Below are 22,380 nucleotides of genomic sequence, written 5' to 3' on the forward strand. Positions count from 1 at the left end.
AGAAGTGGACGAATCTGTTTTTGAATTTTGAAAATAAGGACCTACGCGGCTTGTGACGTAAACCCCGCCGGCTAAAGACGGCGAACCTGTCCGCTAAGGGTGGACACCCCGTCCGATAGAAGTGGACGAATCTATTTTGAAATTTGTTTGTGCTTTTTGAAAATAAGGACCTACGTGGTTTGTGACGTAGACCCCGCCGGCTGAAGATGGCGAGCCTATTTTTGAATTTGAAGACTTTATTTTTCGAAAACTGAGGACCTGCGCGGCTAGTGACGCAGACCCCGCCCGCTGAGGGTGGGCGAGCCCTGTCCGCTGAGGGTGGACGTCCCTGAATTCGTTTTTTTTTTTAATTTGGGAACTCGCGTGGTTCGTGACGCGATCTTGCCAACTGAAAATGGGCAAGTTCCTATTTCTTTGGTTCTTTGTGATTTCTTTTGAGAATCTCTTTTTATTCATTCTTGCAAGAGCGAATTCTTTCGAGGGATGCTCGAATTTAGTTGTAACCTGAACGTGGGCTGACAACGTCTTCAGACGGACCTTTGTCTTGTGACCGTCTGCTTTCGTGATTTTGAGCTAGTCTTTACGGCTTGACTTGGTCTTCGATCAGAGGACCGTGCACAAGTGTCAATGACGACCTTTCCCTGAGGTCGAACCTATAGTTTTTTTTTTTTTTTTTTGAGATATCCAAACATGATATGGTGTATGGCGCAGTCCGGGAATGTGATTTTGATCGTGCGCTCCTTGTTGGAGTCTATTTTTTCGCGAGCCCCTAAGCACTGGGGCTCGTCGGTCGTTTTTTGCATCTTGTAATCATGTTTGGGGTCATGCTCGTATGTGCGAGCGACCTTTTATAGTAGTGTGCTACTTTAGCGAAGCCGTGGAGTGCGACTTTAGTTTTCAGGCGACATCCGATTTTAGCTTGGCCCGGATTAATCCTTTGACTGACAAACATTTTTTATTTGGAAAACCAACGACTTAACGATACACATTTTTGGTGTTTCGAAGAATGACCATGATATTTAATTTGTTTTTTGAAAAGTGTACATAAGCATTTTCTGAGACGAGTCTAAGTTTCGACCAAGTTTTAATGTTATATATTTTTTTTTCTTATTTGGGAGCTAAAGGTGCTTTGGGCTTGATCCTACTTGCAATAGGGCCTCGTGTTTAGAAACACGGTCTTAAGTCCTTTCCTGTTCCGCGTTTTGTGAAATTTGGGCCTTGGGCTGTATTTTCAGCGCCCAAGGCCAGGCGTTAAACATTTTGGCGCCCAGCCGTGGGCGCTGAAAGTCTTTTCCTGGTGATATTTGACTTTCGGATTTCCTAACACGTTTCCGAATGGGATCAGGATGTCACCGGGTGCGTCCAGCTATATATAGGGGCTAGATACGTCCCTATTTTCCACCACTCTCAAATTCTTTCCCTCTTTTTTGCTGTGTTTTAATTACTCATTGCTTTTGCCATGTCGATCCTTACTTTCTCACTCCAACGGACTGTTAGGCGTTGGCTACGGGCCCTTACTCCCACATAAAAGGCTTTGTTAAAAGAATACCACTTAGAGGCACTTTTAGGCTTACAACAAATTAATATTGATTATAACTTTCTGCATGCTGCCCTAAGCTTTTGGGACTCTCATCATCATGTTTTTGCCTTTCGGGGCAACAAAATATGTCCTTTGCCTGATGAATTTGCTGCAATCCTTGGTTATCCTACTAATGCTACTCCTGTTACCCCTGGCACTATTGAAGAGGGTAAAACAACCATAAGGGCTTTCCTAGGACTAGATGATAACATGTTTGCTGAAATTGTTGTAGATGATAAGGTTAACTTGGCAAAACTTGTAAAACATCACTTTAGGCCTAGTAAGAATATGACCGAACAGAAATTGAATATTCGAGCCCTTGTATTTTGCTTGTTGAATCACTATTTGCTATCGAATAACAATGGTGAGTTCGGTGACATAAGGTTGATCCCCTTGATTAGCCAGATGGAAAGTTGCTATTCTATCATGCCGTTGGTTGTTGCCGAGATTTTGCTGAGTGCGGATGAGCTGAAGAAGGATGCCAAATCTGAACATTTTAAGGGAAGCCCCCTATTACTGCAGGTGATCGATTTTTCCTTGCGCACGTATACGTCCCTTTTGCATATATATATAATTTTTGCCTGGGGCTGAGTTTCAGCGCCCAGGGCTGGGCGCTGGAGTTTTCGGCGCCTGGTCCTGGGCGTTGAAACTGCGCCCCAGGGACCGTTTTTTTTCATTCTTTTGATTCGATTGTACCTGTTTTCGCAGATTTGGCTTGCGGAACGGCTTAGACTTTTGGAAGCTCCTGCCGATCCTAAACATTATCGCCCTATAGCCTTGGGTAACCGAAAATACTTGCACCAAGGCCAGGACGAGGCCGAATGGACCTCCTTTTTTACTTATGGCATTTGTTCTATTAAGTGGGTGGTACCATGGTGGGGTTTGACTACTATGACAGGGGGTTCTGATGTATCGGTTTATGTTTCTTTGTTGGGGCTATCTCGTCCCATTTATATTTTCCCTTACCGAGTCATGCGTCAATATGGTTTAAGGCAGACTATCCCCTTTTCTGATACGGTACCACCTAAGGTAGCGGCCTTTTCACAAACACGGGTCCTAGCGTGGGCTAAGTATTATGATGGTCTCCCGCGTTGGGCCGTAGCTACAAATGGCTTTGTGGGTCTTTCTGAAAACTACAAGTTGTGGATGAGCTCCGATGATAAAGATGTGAGGACCGAGGCTCAAAATGGGGAGTTGGCTGAGCTTTTGATACCTCGTATTCGTGTTAAGTATGAGGGTCCTGATTCTGCCAGACCTCGTACCTATAGTATTAAGACTGTGAAAGCTCGTCCTGATCGAAAGCGAAAGGAAGTTCCTCCCCGTTCCAGTTTCAGGCCTAAAAAGATGCCTAACATGAAGGGGCCTGCTGTTGTTAAAGAAATGCAAGCTCTCGCGGAGATCGTCGCCGGAACAATGTATGGGTTAGGAAGGCTCAGCCGCTTGTAGAAACAGTGGCTAGTCTAGTTGATGATAATAATCCTTCTCCCACCATTGTTTGTGCCCTTAAGGCTGAGCGGGCCATAACTGAGAATGTTTCTGAAGCTTTGGCATCTTTGGAAGTTAGCGTTCCGGAGCCGGTTCTTATGGAGATTGATATTGGGGCAGCACAGAAGACCGTGGGGGTGGATCCTGCGAACATTTCCCTCTACAAGACTTTATTTGATGATCCGGAAGAACTAGAGTAGTGTAGTTCTTGCTAGGGTGTAGGTGCCCTTTATTTATTTCAGTTGTGCTTGTTTTTATTCTTAGCACTTTGTTTTCCTTCTTATTATTTCTCAATAAAGGCGTATTTTTATTTTTCATTTTCATTTATTTTTGTTTCTCCTCCTTTTTTATGTTTTTATATGTCTAACACTTTTGCACAAAGAATATGTTTGTTTTTTTTATTGGACCGAATCCTTGGTAAGGATTGCCTACGTATCTTGTCAGAATCAGGTCGCGCGTAGTTCTAGCTTTAGATAAGTTCTAGGATGCCAGATTTTAATAGATATGCCCTGAGGTGGTAGCATATTACTTAACCGGTCAAATGAGTGAAGTATTATCATTATTTTCGTCTGCCGTTTTTTTTGCCGTAAGTCGCGTAAAGAATGAAATTCGACTATGTTTTGTATGGCTATATTTTTGGTAAGCCTATTTGGATACATATTGTACCCCCCAAGTGTTCGTTATTTTTCCGTTGTGTGCGGATAAAATGACGAGCACTTTGGAAAAGAAATTTTTTGGCAGGCAGAGAGTTTCAACGCCCAGGCTGGGGCGTCAGAAATTTTGGCGCCCAGCCCTGGGCGCTGAAAATGACTTGAGCAGTCAATTTTTGACGCATTGCTTCACATGTTCTTGCATTTATTTCCTTTTTTGTGCCTTGATTTTTTTTTTTTTTGCTCGTATTTAAATCTAGTTTTAAGGCTATTTTGGAGGCTTTTGACTGTTAGCGTGAAATGCGTTTTTGTCCGGATTAATTTTTTCTATTCGTGACCCGAAACAGTTTTGAAAATGGGGTTAGGGTGCGGAAGTTATGAAGATCTTTGTGTAGGCTTTTGAGGTGGGTTGAAGTGCGTGTTGTTAGTGAAGGGTATGATGGAATCTATGTTTTATGAATCTGTTTTTTTGGTAACATTTGCATTGTTTTGGATTTTGATTTCCTTTGATTTTGGGTTGCATGGATTGACTCTTATGATGACACTGGTTGGCTTTTTAGGTTTTTGGGGATATAAATGGGATAGTGTGGTTTATTTCGTGGGTTTCGGGAATTGGTTCCCATGGCACTATTTCAAAACCGAGTGGGCTTTGTTTGTTGGGCCTGGAGTGGGCCGCCTCTTTATTTTTGTATTTTGCAAGTACATTTGGTGTTTATTTAGTGTTAGAATAAAAATTTTAGGAGAAATATTATGCTTTTATTGATTCGGAAAGTAAGTAAAACAAACTGAAATAAAACTGACCCATATTCTAAGGGGCCTTAGGACCATCTAAAGTCTCTACTATTTTTTTTCTATCAATCTAAAGAACTACTAGGCGCTTTTTACTAATGGTGCTCTATGTGGCTCAAGCCTGGGGTTTGGTCTCATAAAACTTCGGTCCTTCACCGGTACTCATCTTGAATTCCATTCCTTTTGCATTGACCCACTGATATGTCTTCACCCATCCGTTCTCGACCTCTTCTAGTGTTGATGCAGGAGAGATTAACCGGGTTGGATCGAAACCTTCATCTTGTAAAGCTAGGGTAGTCATCACAGTCTCGTTCTCCATAGGCCTTGATTCGTTAAACAATGTCCATATAGCCTGGTTGTCCAACATTTCAGCTGTTTTAGTCTTGGTGAGGTGGGGTGCCTCATCCAAGGTGTGGCAGTCATGGAAAATTTCAAATCCGGGTTTTAGCAAGCCATCCTGAACGAAGGGATCAGGGAAATCACAGCATGGGTGTTCTTCTCCTTCTCGAACGAACATCCCGTTAAGGGTCCTTTGATACGGGGGAAGGAGGGTGGTTTGTTTGGCTTTGTTAAGGCGTAGCCTAGACAGGCTGTCAGCAATATCTTCCTCCGTTGGTTCATAGCCTAAGCCAAAGGGAGTAGATTTGTCGGGAAAAGGATGGAATGTGTATTCCTTCTTCCTTATGCCCAATGGGGTTCCTGGGAAATAACCTTGAGCTAACAGCATTCTAGGGATGACTCGGGATGCATGCGGGTCTAGGAACGCTGTATCATAATCTTCGATGAACTGGATTGCTTCTTCCATTTGAAACCCATAAAGGTCGTCTGCAGTTTCGGCCGTTCCAACCATAGTACAACTGGCGTCGAGAGGAGGGGCGCGGATTTCTAGTATTACCCTGTTATGGTTAAGTTTAACCATTTGGTGCAAGGTAGAAGCCACTCCTCCTAAGTCATGAAGCCAAGGTCCCCCAAGAGGAGGTTGAAAGTGGACTTGATGTCGATTATTTGAAACTCCGTGGTGCGTGCCACAGGCCCGGTTTGTATGATAAGGTTGATTTTTCCCAATACAGGCCTTCGGGAGTTATCATAAGCTCGTACCCCTTGCGTGGAGGTTTGGAAGTCATCGTTTTCTAGCCCCAAGCAATGGGCGATTCGCAATGGGCAGACATTAACCGCCGAACCATTATCTACGAGCGCTAGGGGGATGTTTTGTCCTTTGCATCCAACCACTAGGTAAAGGGCTTTATTGTGAGCACCCCCCTCTTTGGGTAAGTCTTTATCAGTGAAAACTATGGCCTTTTCTCCGGCATCACTCGTGACATGGCTAACCAATGAGTCAGGTGTGATATCTGTAGGTACTGAGATGAGGTCAAGTGAGAGAATAAGCTTTTCGCGATGTTCCTTTGAAGTACACATGAGATCCCAGATGGTAATCTCGGCCTTGGTTCTTTTTAGTTGTTTCAGGAGAGGATTTTCAATGACTTCTGCGACGGTGGCGTGCCGTCCATTCTCAGGAGTTTGCCTAACCGGGATATCGTCCATAGGAGGTGGGTGAATATCCGGTTGGTATATTCTTCCGGATCAGGTGAGGTCGTCGACCTCGGGCTCCTGAGGGGTGGTGTCAATGAGAGCATACCCGGGCCAAGTTTTAGTGAAGAGGTCTTGGCCCGACACTTGAGATAGGTAAATATCTTCAGCATCATCATTCCACACACCGCACACTTCTCTCTCGATTCGATCCATAGGGACCACAGCGAGTGGTGCTCCTTGAGGTGTAATATACACCGTGGGGTCGAAATTCTCTGGTTGGTCGAGAGAGATGTGACAAGAGCCGAGTGGGCTCTTGTTGTTGTTGGATTTGCCAACGTTAGGGAGAGGTATCACTTCATCCTCTATCATGTCCTGGATCGTATGTTTTAGATTCCAGCAGTTTTCAGTGTCATGCCCATTTCCTTGATGGAATTTGCAGTAAGTACCTTCGACCCAATATTTTCTTTTGACAGGAGGGTCACGGGTGGGGCCTATAGGTCTCAACTTTCCTTGATTGGTTAGTCTTTCAAAGGCTTGTACCAAAGTCGACCCGAGTGGGGCAAACTTTCGGTCTCGGACCCATCTTCCAGGGCTTCTTCGGGCGGGAGTCTCTTCTACAGCATGGACTTCTTGGGCTTGGGATGTGTTACCCCGATTATAGGTGTTGTTTTTATATGTGGGTTTGCTTTGTATGGTTTTGGCGAGGTCGTCCTCGATCTTTATTCCCACATCATAAACTCTTTTGAAAGTGTCAAGTCCCAGATACCTAAGGTGTTGTCTGTAAGCCGGGTCCAGGTTGTCAATGAATTTTTGGACCAATTCTGTTTCGGGAGGCCTATTGATTAGCTGGGCCGCCTGGTCCCTCCATCTAGCAAAGTAAGTCGTGAAACCCTCATTTTTCTTTTGGAAGAGAACTTCCAGCTCGCGCATGGTGACTTGGAAATCCATGTTCGACGAGTATTGCTTGATGAAGACATTGACAAAGTCTTCCCAAGTGGGGAAGAGCTTAGGGTCCTGGTGATAGTACCATTTGAGCGGCACAGGTTCCAAGGACAAAGGAAAGGTAGGTAAATACATGGACTTGTCCATGCCTTTCAAGTTCATGGCATTCACAAAGCTCAGTAGATGATCACGGGGGTTGTCCGTGGCCTTGAACTTTGGTAGGTCAGATGAACTGAACTTTTCTGGTAGTTTGCCAGGAAAAGGTTCAGGATCGAGGGAGAAGTATTTGCTCCCCATGGTTTGCTGTAGGACCATTTTTTCAATCCTCTTCTCGTTATCGAGGTCATTTTTGGCTTGCGTAGCCGCTAAAGCTTCATTTTCCATTTTCAGTTGGCCCATGAGTCGGGTCATTTGAGCCATCTGCTCTTGCAAATCTTCGATGGACATGTTTGAAGGTGCGAATCGAGGTTGGGGAAGCGGAGATCCTTGAAATGAGGGATGACGGACGGAGCTTGGAGTCACTAAACCTGATGTTGGCGATGTATCTTCGAGACGCACTAACCGTTGATTCCCTGATCGGCACCAAGTGGCAGGACCAGTCCTAGGCATAAGATAAGCTAAAGTTTAGGTTCCCAAAGTTTCAAGCATTACTTAGTCTAGACTTCGACTCTCTAAATTGGATTTTCACTCTTTCTTTTGTTGGTACACTTTTGGTTTTTTTTTCTTTTTTGGTCATTCTTTGGATTTTCGAAACACTTGCCCGTGTGACATTCATAGTTATTAGCATGTTCGGTTTTGGCGCCGAGCATTGTCGTCGTAAGAGGCCTGATAACGACACAAAGAGTTATTAATTTTTTTTTCACGAGTCGCTTTTGAAATCGAGTGCTTTTCTTACGCCTTCGTAGCAATTCTTTTTACGGACATTTTTTGTGCTACGTATTTTCCGTTTGCGAGGGCACCGAGGCTGCTGCGCCTGACCAGAAGGCCAAGCAGCAACTTCAGCGCCCAGCGAGGGGCGTGAGAAATTCTGGCGCCCAGCCAGGTGCGTTGAAAATGCGTCCCTGGCTGGTTCTCGTTTTCTGTCTTCTGTTTATGCGACTTCGATTTGCGTGCTTGCCTAGTAACGTCCTTTACGCGTAGCAGCGTTTGTGGGATTCGTTACAGGCCATCCCGAGCGTCGCTTACTTTTGTGGCGACCATTCGGGTTTGAGGAACATGTGTTTCGGTATAACTCCTTGGCAAATTAGTCTATGAATGTTTGGGAAATTTTTAAGGTCGTAGGTTTTCTAGGATAGTTTGTCACACACAATCACATATTTCGCTACACATAACTACATTACAAACATGGATTTGAAAATTAAATATGTCACGTAGTTTATGATAGGCTTCTATGGGTAGTTTATTTGCGCCTGGCTTGGTACCGCTTCTATCGTAGATCCAACACATGCCCCGGTCGAGGTAGTGTCTTCAACAGACGAATTTCGCTCAAGAGGCCAACCCGCAAGTGCAAGCCAAGGGGGCATGCAGGCGAGAGGGACCTAATGAGCGAGCGATTGGGTTCGGGATAGGTGTACTACCTGCACAAGTACCGAGTGGGAAACATGCGCGGCGTATGCACCCCCCTATTGGCGAAAAAAGGTATCCTTAGTCTCAACTCCCGAGGGAGCCGAGATTCGTTATGCGGTTCTGCCCGTTCACATTAATATGCTGATTTTCAGGTCGTCCCAACTTGATGGGGAAATAAACGCGGGGTAGGATCGTTTCACCCTTCGGCTATTTTGATTACCTACAAGCACGAGTATTTCCTTCACTATCCCCAGTGGAGTCGCCACTGTGAGGGGGTCGAAAAAGCACGAGGCTAATGCGTGACCTCGTCCCTCGTGGGTGTGACGATTCTTTTTATTCAATCAAGTGTGATTGGATTTCCTGTGAGTATACACCCAATTGACTAGTAATATAGGAGTCGCCATTCATTTTTTAACGACAATGAGAAAAACTGACAAAACCCGGTTATCGTGACATAAAGGGAGTGCAATTATGTTTGACCACGACGGCCGTAGGTTCCCTTGTGATCCCTGGTGTGGGGATCTCTCAACATACACCCGCAAGGTAGAGATTAAGGGTTCGGGGGACTGTAACTACCGAGAGGAGTACTTCGCTCGTCGATAACTCCAGAGGCAGGATATCCTTACTAGCTCAGCATAAATAATTGAAGGGACATGCGTTAACTATTAAACTAATCTGAGTTGATTTTAGCAATATGCAACATATAATACTAATTCGATCGTGATTATCTGATTTAAATGGCATTAAGGGACCTAGCATGATAATCCAATTTCCCAAAAATATTATATTTGTTAGGCGTGATAGAACAATCAGATTTAGTTAGTTTAACAGTTCATAAAAAGGGCGAGGAAAGCAGTTAAATCATCGAAAAGGGACACATTACGACGCACCCTTGAGAGGTGCGTCACGGTTTTCAGAAAACTAACCACTTTGACTTTGCTATTTCTCCTTTTTATATAACGATTCTCAATAATGGGACAGGATACGTTTTGTTCGATTTATGGATCGATTGCGACAGAACGCGTGAACAGTTTCGCAGCGTGAAGCTTAGGCTAAGGGCTGGAGTCAATACTCAAAATATAATTGTGTGTTGTGTGTGTTCTTTTCACGTCGAATTTGGGGCTGTATTTATAGGGAAGGGTTCGTGGAAAGATAGAATTGCAGAGTTCTAATCCGCAAAGAATTAGGAAAAAACACGTACCCAGGTATTTTCAGCGCCCAGGCCTATTCGGCGCCCAGGGTCAGGCGTTGAAAATAGGGTCTGGGCTGTTTTCTTAGTCAGATTCGGATTTCTGAAATCCGTAGTGTTTGAGACTTAATCGAGTCTTTTAGTGCGTATCAATTTCATGACGGAATGCGTCTGGGCCCGTTACGAACTCTAGGCTCGTTACGATTTTAATTAATACGTAACTCTTATTTCCGAATCATATTAGGAATAGGATTCTCGCAGTTTTCTATCTCATTTAGGATTTATGTTGGAGTGCAACACCTAATTCTGACAGGTTTCTATCCTTTATGACTTGCCACTTTTAGAAGCTACCTTTTACGGCAATTACTATTTTTAGCAGGTTTCCATAAATAGCAGGTTTCGGGTGAAATGAAAAGGGGAATCGAGATTCGTTATTTTATAGGAGATGCGTTGTCAAGTGGAGATTTACGCTTTCATCATCGAACCTTTCCCTTTCGGGAATGGGGACAAAAGTAGGTGTCTACAATAATATTTATAGGTATTATATCTTGTACAATAGTAACTATATGTTTGGTATAGTTATTATGTATACTAGATTTTTGCCCGTGTGATGCACTGGTTCTACTAAATTGTTATGTTTAAATAGAACTCCTATATACCAATTTTATATATTACATTAGATTAGTTTTTGATTTTGCATTGAATTTTATTTTAGACTTTTTTTTGAATTATGCGAGTGTTTGTTTTTGGATGAAATTGTATATGCGTAATATTAATAATTACTACCTCTGTTCCATAAAGTTCTTTACGTTTTGAAAAATGTGCCCACAAATCAAAACTTTGACCACAAATTCTCACTATTATATCTATCAAAAATTATCATGAGATATCTTGTTAGATTCGTTTCAAAATAATATATAATAAATCTCAAATTTTTATATTTTTTTGCCTATAAAATTGGATATATTAACGGTCAAACATTACACCGAAAATCGTGCAAATAGTAAGTATAAAGATATTTTTGAAACGGAGGTAGTAATTAATAAATATATCTACGTGACACTTAATTATTTATCTATGTGGCACTCGATTTTTTTAATTCAAAATTTATTTTGAAATCTGATTTTTCATTGGCCGAAACCATTAGATATCCTACGAGGCGCTCTAATATTAGATTAATGTTTGATTTTAAATTGAATTTTATTTATTTTATTTTGGATTAGTGTTTGATTTTGGATAATTTTATTTTAGATTTATTTCTTAATTTTTAGAGTGTTTGATTTTGGATGGAGTTGTATATATTAGTAATTAATTAATTATAATATCTACGTGACACTTAATTAATTATCTACGGGGCAATCGATTTTTTTAATTCAAAAATAAATTAGAAATCTTATTTTTCATTGGCCAAAACCATTAGTAATCCTAGGTGGCTCTCTACTATTTCAGCAAATATATATATATATATATATATATATATATATATATATATATATATATATATATATATACATATATATATATATATATATATATATATAGGGGAAGGATCCGGTGAGAACACCTCCTTATGTAAGAATACTTCTTATGGTGAGAACACTTTTGCACTCTCTATGTTCTATATTTATTCAACAATGTTCTAAATTTTCAAACTCATGTTCTAAATTTATTCAACGATGTTCTAAATTTATTTAACCATATTCTAAATTGGTTCAACCATGTTATAAATTTATTCAAGCATGTTTTAATTTTATTCAACCATGTTCTAAATTTTTAACTTCATGTTCTAGATTAATTCAAACATGTTCTAAAATTATTCAACCATGTTCTAAATTTTTAACCTCATGTTCTAGATTAATTCAAGCATGTTCTAAAAATATAAATGATGTTCTAAATTTATTCAACGATGTTCTAAATTTGTTCAACCATGTTCTAAATTTATTCAAAGATGTTCTAAATTTATTCAACAATGTTCTAAATTTAGAACATGAGAATGTAGTCAACACATATACATATATACATGTTCTAAACTTTTAAGCTCATGTTCTAAATTAATTCAAACATGTTCTAAAACTATTAAACATGTTATAAAATTATTCAAGCATCTTCAAAATTAGTTCAAGCATGTTCTAAATTTATTCAATCATGTTCTAAATTTTCAAGCTCATGTTCTAAATTTATTCAAGCATGTTCTAAATTTATTATATGATGTTCTAAATTTATTCAACCATGTTCTACATTTATTTAAACATGTTCTAAATTTATTCAACCATGTTCTACATTTATTTAAACATGTTCTAAATTCATTCAAACATGTTCTAAATTTATTCAAGCATGTTCTAACTTTTTCAACGGTGTTCTAACTTTATTCAAGCATGTTTTAAATGTATTCAAGCAAGTTCTAAAATTTATTATAGCATGTTTTAATGCTGCCACTTTTCTTTATTGCCAATGTACACTTGATATATGTTGGCAATTAAGAAGAGATACATACAGAAAAATAAAATAAAGATAAACTAATTGCGCAACCATGTACTACGATAAGCCACGGTGTTCACAGCGTAATTTTGCAAATTTAGAGGCTACAATCAACACTTTGAGAGTGAAATATTTACCAAATAACTTCCAGGTTTACACAATCTAAATAGATAAACTCCGATATTCTACCGCACCAGCACCAAAGAAATAACAGAATATACCAGTATACAATTGCAGGTTTCCAAAATATTAAGGTCGTACTGATTGGAATGTAATTAAAAACATCTGGTAAAGTTGCTAGAAACATTCGAAGTTTGATTTGCAGGTTCACATATGTTTTGATTTCGAAGAATCGATTGAAAAATCGATTGAAAATTGCCGATTAAAATTGATTTTGAATTGAGAAATTGAGGAATGAGAATTGCTGGATTGAAATTACCGGTTGAAATTGATGATTGAAATTAGTGGATTTCTGGTTCAATTTGACCGGCGAATTTCTTCGAGCGGCAACGAGAAGAGAAGCAACCACCGCGAGCAACGACGGCGATCGATTTAGGCGAGGTTGAATTGAGAAATCAATTGTGGCGAGATTAAAATTGATTTCAATTCGATTTCGAAGAATTTCAGCGAGATTGAATTAAGAAATCGATTGAATTTAATTTCAGCGAGATTGAATTGCTGAATTGAAATTACTTTTACCTTATTCGCGAACCACAACTAACGCCACCACCATTTTTGGTTCGATTTCAGGTTCGGCGACCAACGATGGAATTGCTGGGAGCAGCGGCGATCTGCGGCGGCGAGCAGCGTCGAGCGGCGGAGGCGAGCAGCGGCGAGAAGCGGCGGCGATCGGCGGCGACGAGCAGCGAACTGAGCAGTGAGAGAAGCGTTCGAAAGGAGAGAGAGAGAGAGGGGAATCGAAGAGAGAGAAATAGGGCTGGAAATAATGAAAAAAAATGGTTAAAAAATAATTATATTGGGATATTTGTTCATAATAATTACGAAAATGCCAATATTAAAAAGTGTTCTCACCGTAAAGACGTGTTCTCACCGTAAGGAGGGATCCGGTGAAAATAAGTCCCTATGTGAGTATACTAGTATATATATGAGAATGAATCTAATCCGTAGGATTAGATGAAAATCAACGGCTAGGATTAAAAGCAAGTAATGGCAATAATTTAAATAACCTCCCAAACACCAAATAATGAAAAATAAAAAAACAGATATTTCTCTCTCTAAAAATATTGTTAATCCTCTCTCAAATTCAACCCCCTTCCTCTCTCTCTCAGACTTTTCTCTCTCCTCTAAAAACTGCCATTAAAGCTTCAAAACTTGCCGATGAAGCTTCAATTCACTCGATTTAGTCGTTAATTTCAAGTAGTTCTTGGGGAATTCTTCTATATATCTTCTCTTCTTCAACAATTTCGTCTATTTTAACCTAATTTGTTGTATTCGTTTAAGATTGGAGATAAAGGAAGCAGAAAAATCCAAAAAAAACAAGCCGAAAAAGCTAGGAACGAAGAAGGTAATACAATACACGAATTTCACACTATTTTCTTGTTTTTAGATCTTGATTTAGGTTAATTTGTGTTTATTTTTTATTATAAGGAAAAATATGAAAAAGAAGATGGAATTGTGTAAAAACGGAAGAAAAATACATATCAGATTCAGAAGATCGCGAAGAATCGTATGTAATTAATTGATTGAATGTTCTATTTCATGATTTGATCTTTTTTGAATTTTTGTGTGATGATTTTCTGAATTTTTTGTTATTATTTTCTGAAATCATAATCAGTTTTTTCTTAATATTTGTGATTAGTTTTTTAATTAATTGTTCATGTTTCTAAATTATTTTGTGATTAGTTTTGAATTTCTGAATGTTTAGGTGATTAATATCTGATTTTTGAATTAATTTGTGAAACTTTTTCTATGTTTTTGGATTTATTGATTTTATGAATTAATTCATGATGTTCTATAACTTATAGTTATATGTTCTGAATGTTTGAACAGAGAAAATTCAAATGTCGTCGGAAATGAGATTAAATGCGCCCAAACATCAGAGCTATATCGCACTGGTAGTTCTATTGCCGAACAAGCACTTGTAAATTTTGGGTAATATTTTATAATCTCAAAATCTCTGGTGTCTCTTTTAATAGATAGATAGATAGATAGATAGATAGATAGATAGATAGATAGATAGATAGATAGATAGATAGATAGATAGATAGATAGATAGATAGATAGATAGATAGATAGATAGATAGATAGATAGATAGATAGATAGATAGATAGATAGATAGATAGATAGATAGATAGATAGAATGATAGATAGATAGATTAGGAATTGTAAGATGATCTAATTAAGAAATTACCTGACATGATAAACGACAATGTACTTATATAGAACTTAATAAATCTTTTCACTTGGACTACATGTATTTTTATTATGAGTATGGATTTCATTGTTAATCATGTTGTTCAATATTTATGCATGTATGGTTCGTTTCACATGCAAGGGATGAATTATTTAATTGTAAATTCTTTAGAACATGAAGGTTCAACATTTAGAACATGAAAGTTTCTATGTTTAGAACAAAAATGTATAATGTTTAGAACATCAAAGTTACCTTTTAGAACACCAAAATTTTGGGATAGTGATGGTTCAATTACTGAGAAATGAAAGATATTTGAAAGCATTAGATCTTATTGGACTACATTTACCATATTTGAACCTTGGGCATGACTATGTCATCAAACTAACTATTGTTGGCTTTTGTGTCTAATAATAAACGCGCCAAATCAACGGAGCCAGTTGTCCCTCCATCAATTCTGAACGACATCATGAACAATTTAGAGTAATATTTTATACTCTCAATACTTTATAATACGAAGGTTAAGAATGTAGAACATCATAGCTCACTGTGTAGAACATTATAATTGCATATGCTCTAATTATAAGTGCACATGTTCTGAATTTGATGAGAATACTATTTCTCCCAAACAGATTAACTTTTGATCAAAGGATTTTCATAAAGTCTTCTGGCCTCTATGTCAAACTTGAGTTTCGTTCTTGAGTAGCTACTGCATTCCCTAGGACTAGTAGCCTAACACTCCTAGCATGGAGCATTACTGCTTAAAATTGTTCAAATCTATCACGTATTTAGGATTACATTTCTTCATTCTACTCTCTCGATTAGGACCATGAACCTGACAGGCTAAACTCGTATTACCTTATCAAAAATAAACCTAAGTCCACTAGCTAGGTAGCAAGGGAAGTCAGGATCGAATCCACGGGGAAACAATGTTCTTTCTACTACTAATCGACTAATCTAGACTATTGGGAAACAAGAGTTGGTTTGGTTTGTATACTAAGACTATGAAAATAATTAAACAATTAAGAATTCAGATATTAAAGGATCTAGGGCATAGGTTCACCAACAAATAACAATCCAGGATGATAATCAATCGACAATAATCAATAAAGTAATTAATTAGACTAGCATGCTCTCTCGAATTGATACTAATCATAGACTTAGAATTAACGGGCTCTCGCTACGTATTAATCCTAATTCCACCTATTGACACAAGCCTAAACATCAAATTGCATCTCTCGAATCTTAACTTGATATTGCTTAATTAATACAATTAAACCCGCGCAAATCTAATTGCATAGTAGAATAAACCAATCAATAGGAATCAATCACAATACCCCACAACCACAATTATTCAATCATCCCTTCATAATTATTCATGGATCCCCAAACCCTAGAAAATAGACTACTCACACATATTACAAATAAACAAAGAAATTAATACTATTGAAAACATGATTAAAGCAAAATAATAAATCAAAGTAAGAAGCAATACCTAAATGAAGAACAATGAAATATGAAAGCTTGAATTTTGATTGAAAATAAAAACTAAGTCTTGGAACAAATTTTAGAGAGAATAACTAAGCTAAGGAAAATAAACTAAGTGTTGAAAACTAGAAATTAAGATGTCTGCTAAAAATAAAAGGACTAGTATTTATAGTTTGCCCAAAACACAAGCCAAATACCGGAAATAAAACTCGCGAAATACGATGGAGGTTGGCGTCGCCCGATCGGGCGAACTGCTCGATAGTCGGCCCTATCGGGCGAAATTCCGCCCGTTCTCCGCCCGATCGGGCGGTTGCAAAATGCCCAGAACAGGGCCCAGAATGACCGCCCGATCCAGATCGGGCGTAGCCCGCCCGATCGGGCGCGTGTTTAAACGGCACGATCCTCTATCTTCAAAACGCCATATCTCCTTCATTATTCGTCAGAATCAGGCGAGTGACCACTTGTTGGAAAGCTATTGAAGTCTAGAATCAAACCCAATCGGAATTACTTCATTTGGAGTTGTAGACTTTAGTTATGATTAAAATAGTGGACTATAGTCATTTTTCTACTTCTTTCGTTATTCGCTTTGCTTCAAAACTCTTCCAACTTAATGTTTGTGCTCTCGAAAGTACATAATATCTTTTATTGATTCAAATGAGTAGGAAATGCACATAAATATGCTAATTCCTACAATGATGAACCTGAAACTACAAACACACTACAAGGAGCACATTAGTACTAAAAATCGCTCCGAATAGCTCATTTGAGATCAAAAAGTACTAAGGGACGGGGGTAAAAACACTATAAAATATGAACATATCAAACTCCCCCAAGCTAGATCTTTGATTGTCCCTAAGCAAAGAAATCATCGATGAATACATAAATCAACTTCACCCCTAACACATCTTAAAACAATGGATACGATTCAAGGTAAAATTCAACAAGCATGCATAATGCCAACCAATCAAATCCATTCGACCACAAATCCTCCCTAACAATCGTCACGCAGAGCAAACCACAAGTGCACAATGGAATTCAAGACTAGTGCTCACACACTCTTCACTCATTTATGTGGCGGGTAAAAGATGTACCCGTTCGCTCTCCTCCCAATATGTATGTGAACAATGCCCTCCCAAACTCACAACACTCGTGTGTTTAAAAGAACATGCACTCAACCTAATAGTCGACTCGGAATATGTCATGTCATAACTTGCATTGATAAACAACTACTTTCACATTAATATGACTCTATGCACAAAGGTCGGAAGGTCTTCAAAGCTTGTAATGTTAGGCTTAGGTAAGGGTGCGGTAAATTTGGGTAAAATGTGAGCTTAAAGCCTTGGATTTGGGGAGCATAAATCCTAGGAAAACTCATGGTCAATCACAAGAGATTACCATAACTCTCCCACTCAACACATGATGAAACAACAAAAAAATATACCATGTTTTCTTGCCTTCTTTCACAATTATAATCAATCACTCATAAAGATAAGAAATTACAATACTTGAGTGAATTCATGCTTTGAAATTTTTCGAGCATAATGAAATTTTCTTTTCTTTTCTTGCTCGAATTCTTTCTCTTTTTTTTCTTTTTCTTTTTGGAAGCCTTCACATTTCTCATCTCTTTCACTCTTCATTTTTTTTTTCTTTCCAAACAACATACAAGATAGGAAGAATTTCCTTTTTTCAATGCCCAATTTGTGCTCAAAATTTAACACACTACAACTCCCTCACCTCACTTACTATTAGCTCCCCCAAGCTAGGCTTGGGACTAGTAACCAATGGGGATTTCATGGGCTTGTAATATGGCTAGTCACCGAATCAAGGGGCACAAGCAACAACATGGGCAGAAAAGAGGGAACAAATGTATCTAATTTTCATCCGAAGGCTACCTAAATAGAAAAATGCCTTCGTCCTCCACAATGTGCATGTATTTGAGTCATAAAATACTACTAACAGTTACAAACCAATACTCAAAATCAAAGACACACCGGGAAGCTATCACACAAACCTAACCAAGTCAACTAGCCAAGCACCAAGTTCACATATAGTTGGTCAAAGTTGACTCATGCAAAGGCACCAAAATAGTCGAATATTAAATCGTGGCCAACATATCAACAATGCTCGTCATCAAAAACCAAGAATCAAAACATTTCAATCAAGGGGCACAGGGAAGCATGATTTTGTATTCATCGGAACGTATTTTTGTTCTTTTTTTTTCAAAAGCGATAAACTACTCTAGAAAGAAATAACACATACCTCCCCCAAGCCAAACTCAGCAATGTCCTCAGTGCTTGAAGGAGTGGAGATCGAGGGTCTCAATCTTCATTGAACCCCTCCGGCTCCAACTCTTCTGTGCCTCCCGCAAAGAGATTGGTTAGTAAATAACCAACCAAGGAGCGTAGAAGCTTGTCATGCGCACTCGCACATCTTTCGTTCAACAAGACATGCACGATAATCAACAACAACATTTGCATAAAGTCTGAATGAGCTCTATGCCAGTGAGGAGTAGGATGCCTAAAGGAAGAACAAAAAGAAAAAACAATAATAAAAGAAGAATAAGAAAAGGAAGGAAAAGAGAAAGTAGGCATACTCTCCTTATGGAAGTTGTTTTTGCGGACTATTGATTCTTCAACCTCAATGATCAATGAAATAGCTCTCTCTGTGTTTTGGAATTCATGGTGGACATGCTCTTCACCATATAGAGCTCTCTGCAAAGCATCCACCTCTTCTTTGTAAGTACTGTAAGTACCTGCAAAAGATTCACAAAGAGGAACATACTCCATTGGGTCATTGGGCTTTTGATTTTCGTGGGGAGGAGGAAGATCCTCAAGCAAAGGTTTTATGGGGAAAGAGAAGGGGAGTGAGACGGTGTAAACGGGGCTAAGAATAATCCTTCTTGAACTTGGAATATGAGGGGTAGGGGGTTGACACAACAACAAGGGTTTTATCAACTTCAACTTTCTCATGGACTTGCTCTATAACATATGGCTTTTCAGTTTCAACAAATCCTTCATCCATTGATCCAACAGTCACATCATCATCCTCCAACTCATCCTCAACCTCTGTTATAAGTTCCTCCCACTCTTGGTTGCCTATAGGTTCACTCAGTTGACCCCCATCCCCAACACAACTCGAATCATTATTTTCAATAATTTCTTGAACTTTTCTAAATCTCTCAAGAGTAGCCTTACTAGCTTTAATAATCTCATTAGTAGCCTCTTGAGATCTAGTACAATGAATCTCAATCTCAGAGTTTAATCTTCTTAATTCCTCTAAGAAGTTATCTCTACTATCTGATTCGGGTTGAACAGGATTGGGCAAGGGTTCACAATAATACACGGGAGAAGCACAAGTGGAATCATGAGGCAAAACATTGATATCCTTACAAGGGTTAGATAAGTCATTAGAATAGACATGATTATCATAAACATTAAAAAGCACCTCATTATAACAAGCATTCAAGGGAGAGGGGGTAGAAACATGTAGATTATGCTCATAATTTGGATTAGCACATGTAACATGAATGGTCATTTTACGCTCATACGAATCCCTTGCAAACCACATATAGTAATCCCACATATCATCCAAAGGCAAGGCTCGAAAATCACCATTAAATCTACTTTCTACCACATTCCTTGTATACTCATTTAAACCACCATAAGCAAAACCACAAGAATCCCAAACATTAAGATTTCGGTAACCAATAAAATCATTTAGCCTATCGAAATACACCCAAAAAGGCTCATTTACGAATTGAGGGAAAAAATAATAATCCATATTTTCAGGGGAAAAAAAAGTAAAAAAAAAAACTAAAGAAAACAAAATATATACATGGTCTCAAAGAACAGGAAGTTCTATGAGACTCAAGAAAATAATCTAGATCATAAAATTAGTAGCAGAAAATTAAACCGTTTCCCCGGCAACGGCGCCAAAATTTGACAGGCTAAAGTCGTATTACCTTATCAAAAATAAACCTAAGTCCACTAGCTAGGTAGCAAGGGAAGTTAGGATCGAATCCACAGGGAAACAATGTTCTTTCTACTACTAATCGACTAATCTAGACTATTGGGAAACAAGAGTTGGTTGGTTTGTATACTAAGACTACTAGTCTTATATGCACGCGATGCGTGCGAAATATTATAAAAACTTAAATTGTGTAATTACAACTAATCGTAACAAATATTAGGCACTAAAATATCATTCACAAATTTCATATTTTAAAACAGTGAGGTCATATAATATGTCAAACTTGCAATCTAAATAATGAAACAGTGTAATACTCATGTCCTTAGTCCTTACATGACAAAAAATCAAAATCTTAGTACCAATGTAAAGTAATTAAAAATATAAAAAATAGTGTGTTTCACTTTTGCGGTTTGTTTAAATATAGCCACAAAAATAAACCTTAACAAAATATATATATATATTAAGAATATATATCAGTAATTTAAACAAACCGCAATATGTTTTATTATGGAATCGGTATATTACTCAAAATAAAAGCCCCTAATCCCAAATTTTGCTTTATGTGATTTGTTATGTTATATATTTTTTTTTTCTTTTATGGTTTTTTTCTTTGTTTATTATTATGGTCTCTCATGTTACCTTCACCTTTGTGGGAACTAATAGTATAGATAATGATATTGATCCCTCGTTTGGGAAGGAGCTTCTTTTTAGATTTTTAGAGAACTTTGACAAATTTAATGACTAAACAACCATTTACAATTTTAAGTTCACCGGGTATTCTTATTTGGGATAGTGTATCTTTGACCGGTAGAATGACAAATTTGGTTGCTAGTTTCACTAAAAGACGGAGACTCCAAGGATCTGTCTCACCTCTTTCGTTGCTCCTCCTAGCTCTCTCCTCATATCTGAAGCAAGGTGATTATAATCAATTATAATCCCCTCCTCCCTCTCACCTCTTTTGCTAACTCATCCCCTCGAGTCTCTCCTCTTTGTCGGTACGAACAACAACAATAAAACCGGCACAACCACCAACCACCTACAGATCAATTCAATCGAATTTCTACAGATTTTGGAGATTCAAGTTTTAATAGTTGCTAAAATAATGGAGGATGAGGTATGAAATCGAAACCCCAGATTGAAAATGGAGATATAGAAGTGTTGAGAGATAAGAGGTTTAAGAAGATGAAGAAAATGGCGGAGATGGTATCCCTCGACATGGTGATGGGGATTGTTCCAAGATTTACAGTGAGTTTTTCTGTATTAGTTTGTCCGGTTCGTTAATTGTTTGAGGAAAATGATTGAGTTTTACATCTCTTTGATTTTTGGCGTTTTGTAATGGAATTAAGTGTGGAAAATTGGAGGCCTTTAAAGCTCTGTGATTTTAGGCGTTTTGTAAGTGAATTAATTTTGTGAAATTATGGAGGCCTTTACTGCTCTTTGATTCTAGGCGTTTATTAAGGCCTTTCTTGTTCTTTGATTTTAGGCGTTTTGACTGAATTAAAGCTGGATTAATATTTTTTTCCTTAATTTTTAAACGAAAAACCAATTGTAATATTGTGTAATATTTTCTTTCCTTAATTTATTTTTCATGCCTGATTTTGACTATCAATCAACGTGATTTGGGCATAGATATTATTCTGTGGCCATTAATCACGTTTTGGGCGTTAGAAATTGGAGGGGTCTGGCACACTGTTAAACAGTGAAGGGTGTTATTGTAAATTTATTGGGGGACACGAAAAGTTACTTTACTAAAAAGCCCTCAGGAGCTGGCTTATAGAATAGAGATGACAATAATTAAACAATTAAGAATTTAGATATTAAAGGATCTAGGGCATAGGTTCACCAACAAATAACAATCCAGGATGATAATCAATCGACAATAATCAATAAAGTAATTAATTAGACTAGCATGCTCTCTCGAATCGATACTAATCATAGACTTAGAATTAACAGGTTCTCGCTACGTATTAATCCTAATTCCACCTATTGACACAAGCCTAAACATCAAATTGCATCTCTCGAATCTTAACTTGATATTTCTTAATTAATACAATTAAACCTGCGCAAATCTAATTGCATAGTAGAATAAACCAATCAATAGGAATCAATCACAATACCAACAATCACAATTATTCAATCATCCCTTCATAATTATTCATGGATCCCCAAACCCTAGAAAATAGACTACTCACACATATTACCAATAAACAAAGAAATTAATACTATTGAAAACATGATTAAAGCAAAATAATAAATCAAAGAGGAAGCAATACCTAAATGAAGAACAATGAAATATGAAAGCTTGAATTTTGATTGAAAATAAAAACTAAGTCTTGGAACAAA

Source organism: Spinacia oleracea, chromosome 2 (assembly GCF_020520425.1).
Source record: "Spinacia oleracea cultivar Varoflay chromosome 2, BTI_SOV_V1, whole genome shotgun sequence".
In the NCBI taxonomy this organism is placed as follows: Eukaryota; Viridiplantae; Streptophyta; class Magnoliopsida; order Caryophyllales; family Amaranthaceae; genus Spinacia; species Spinacia oleracea.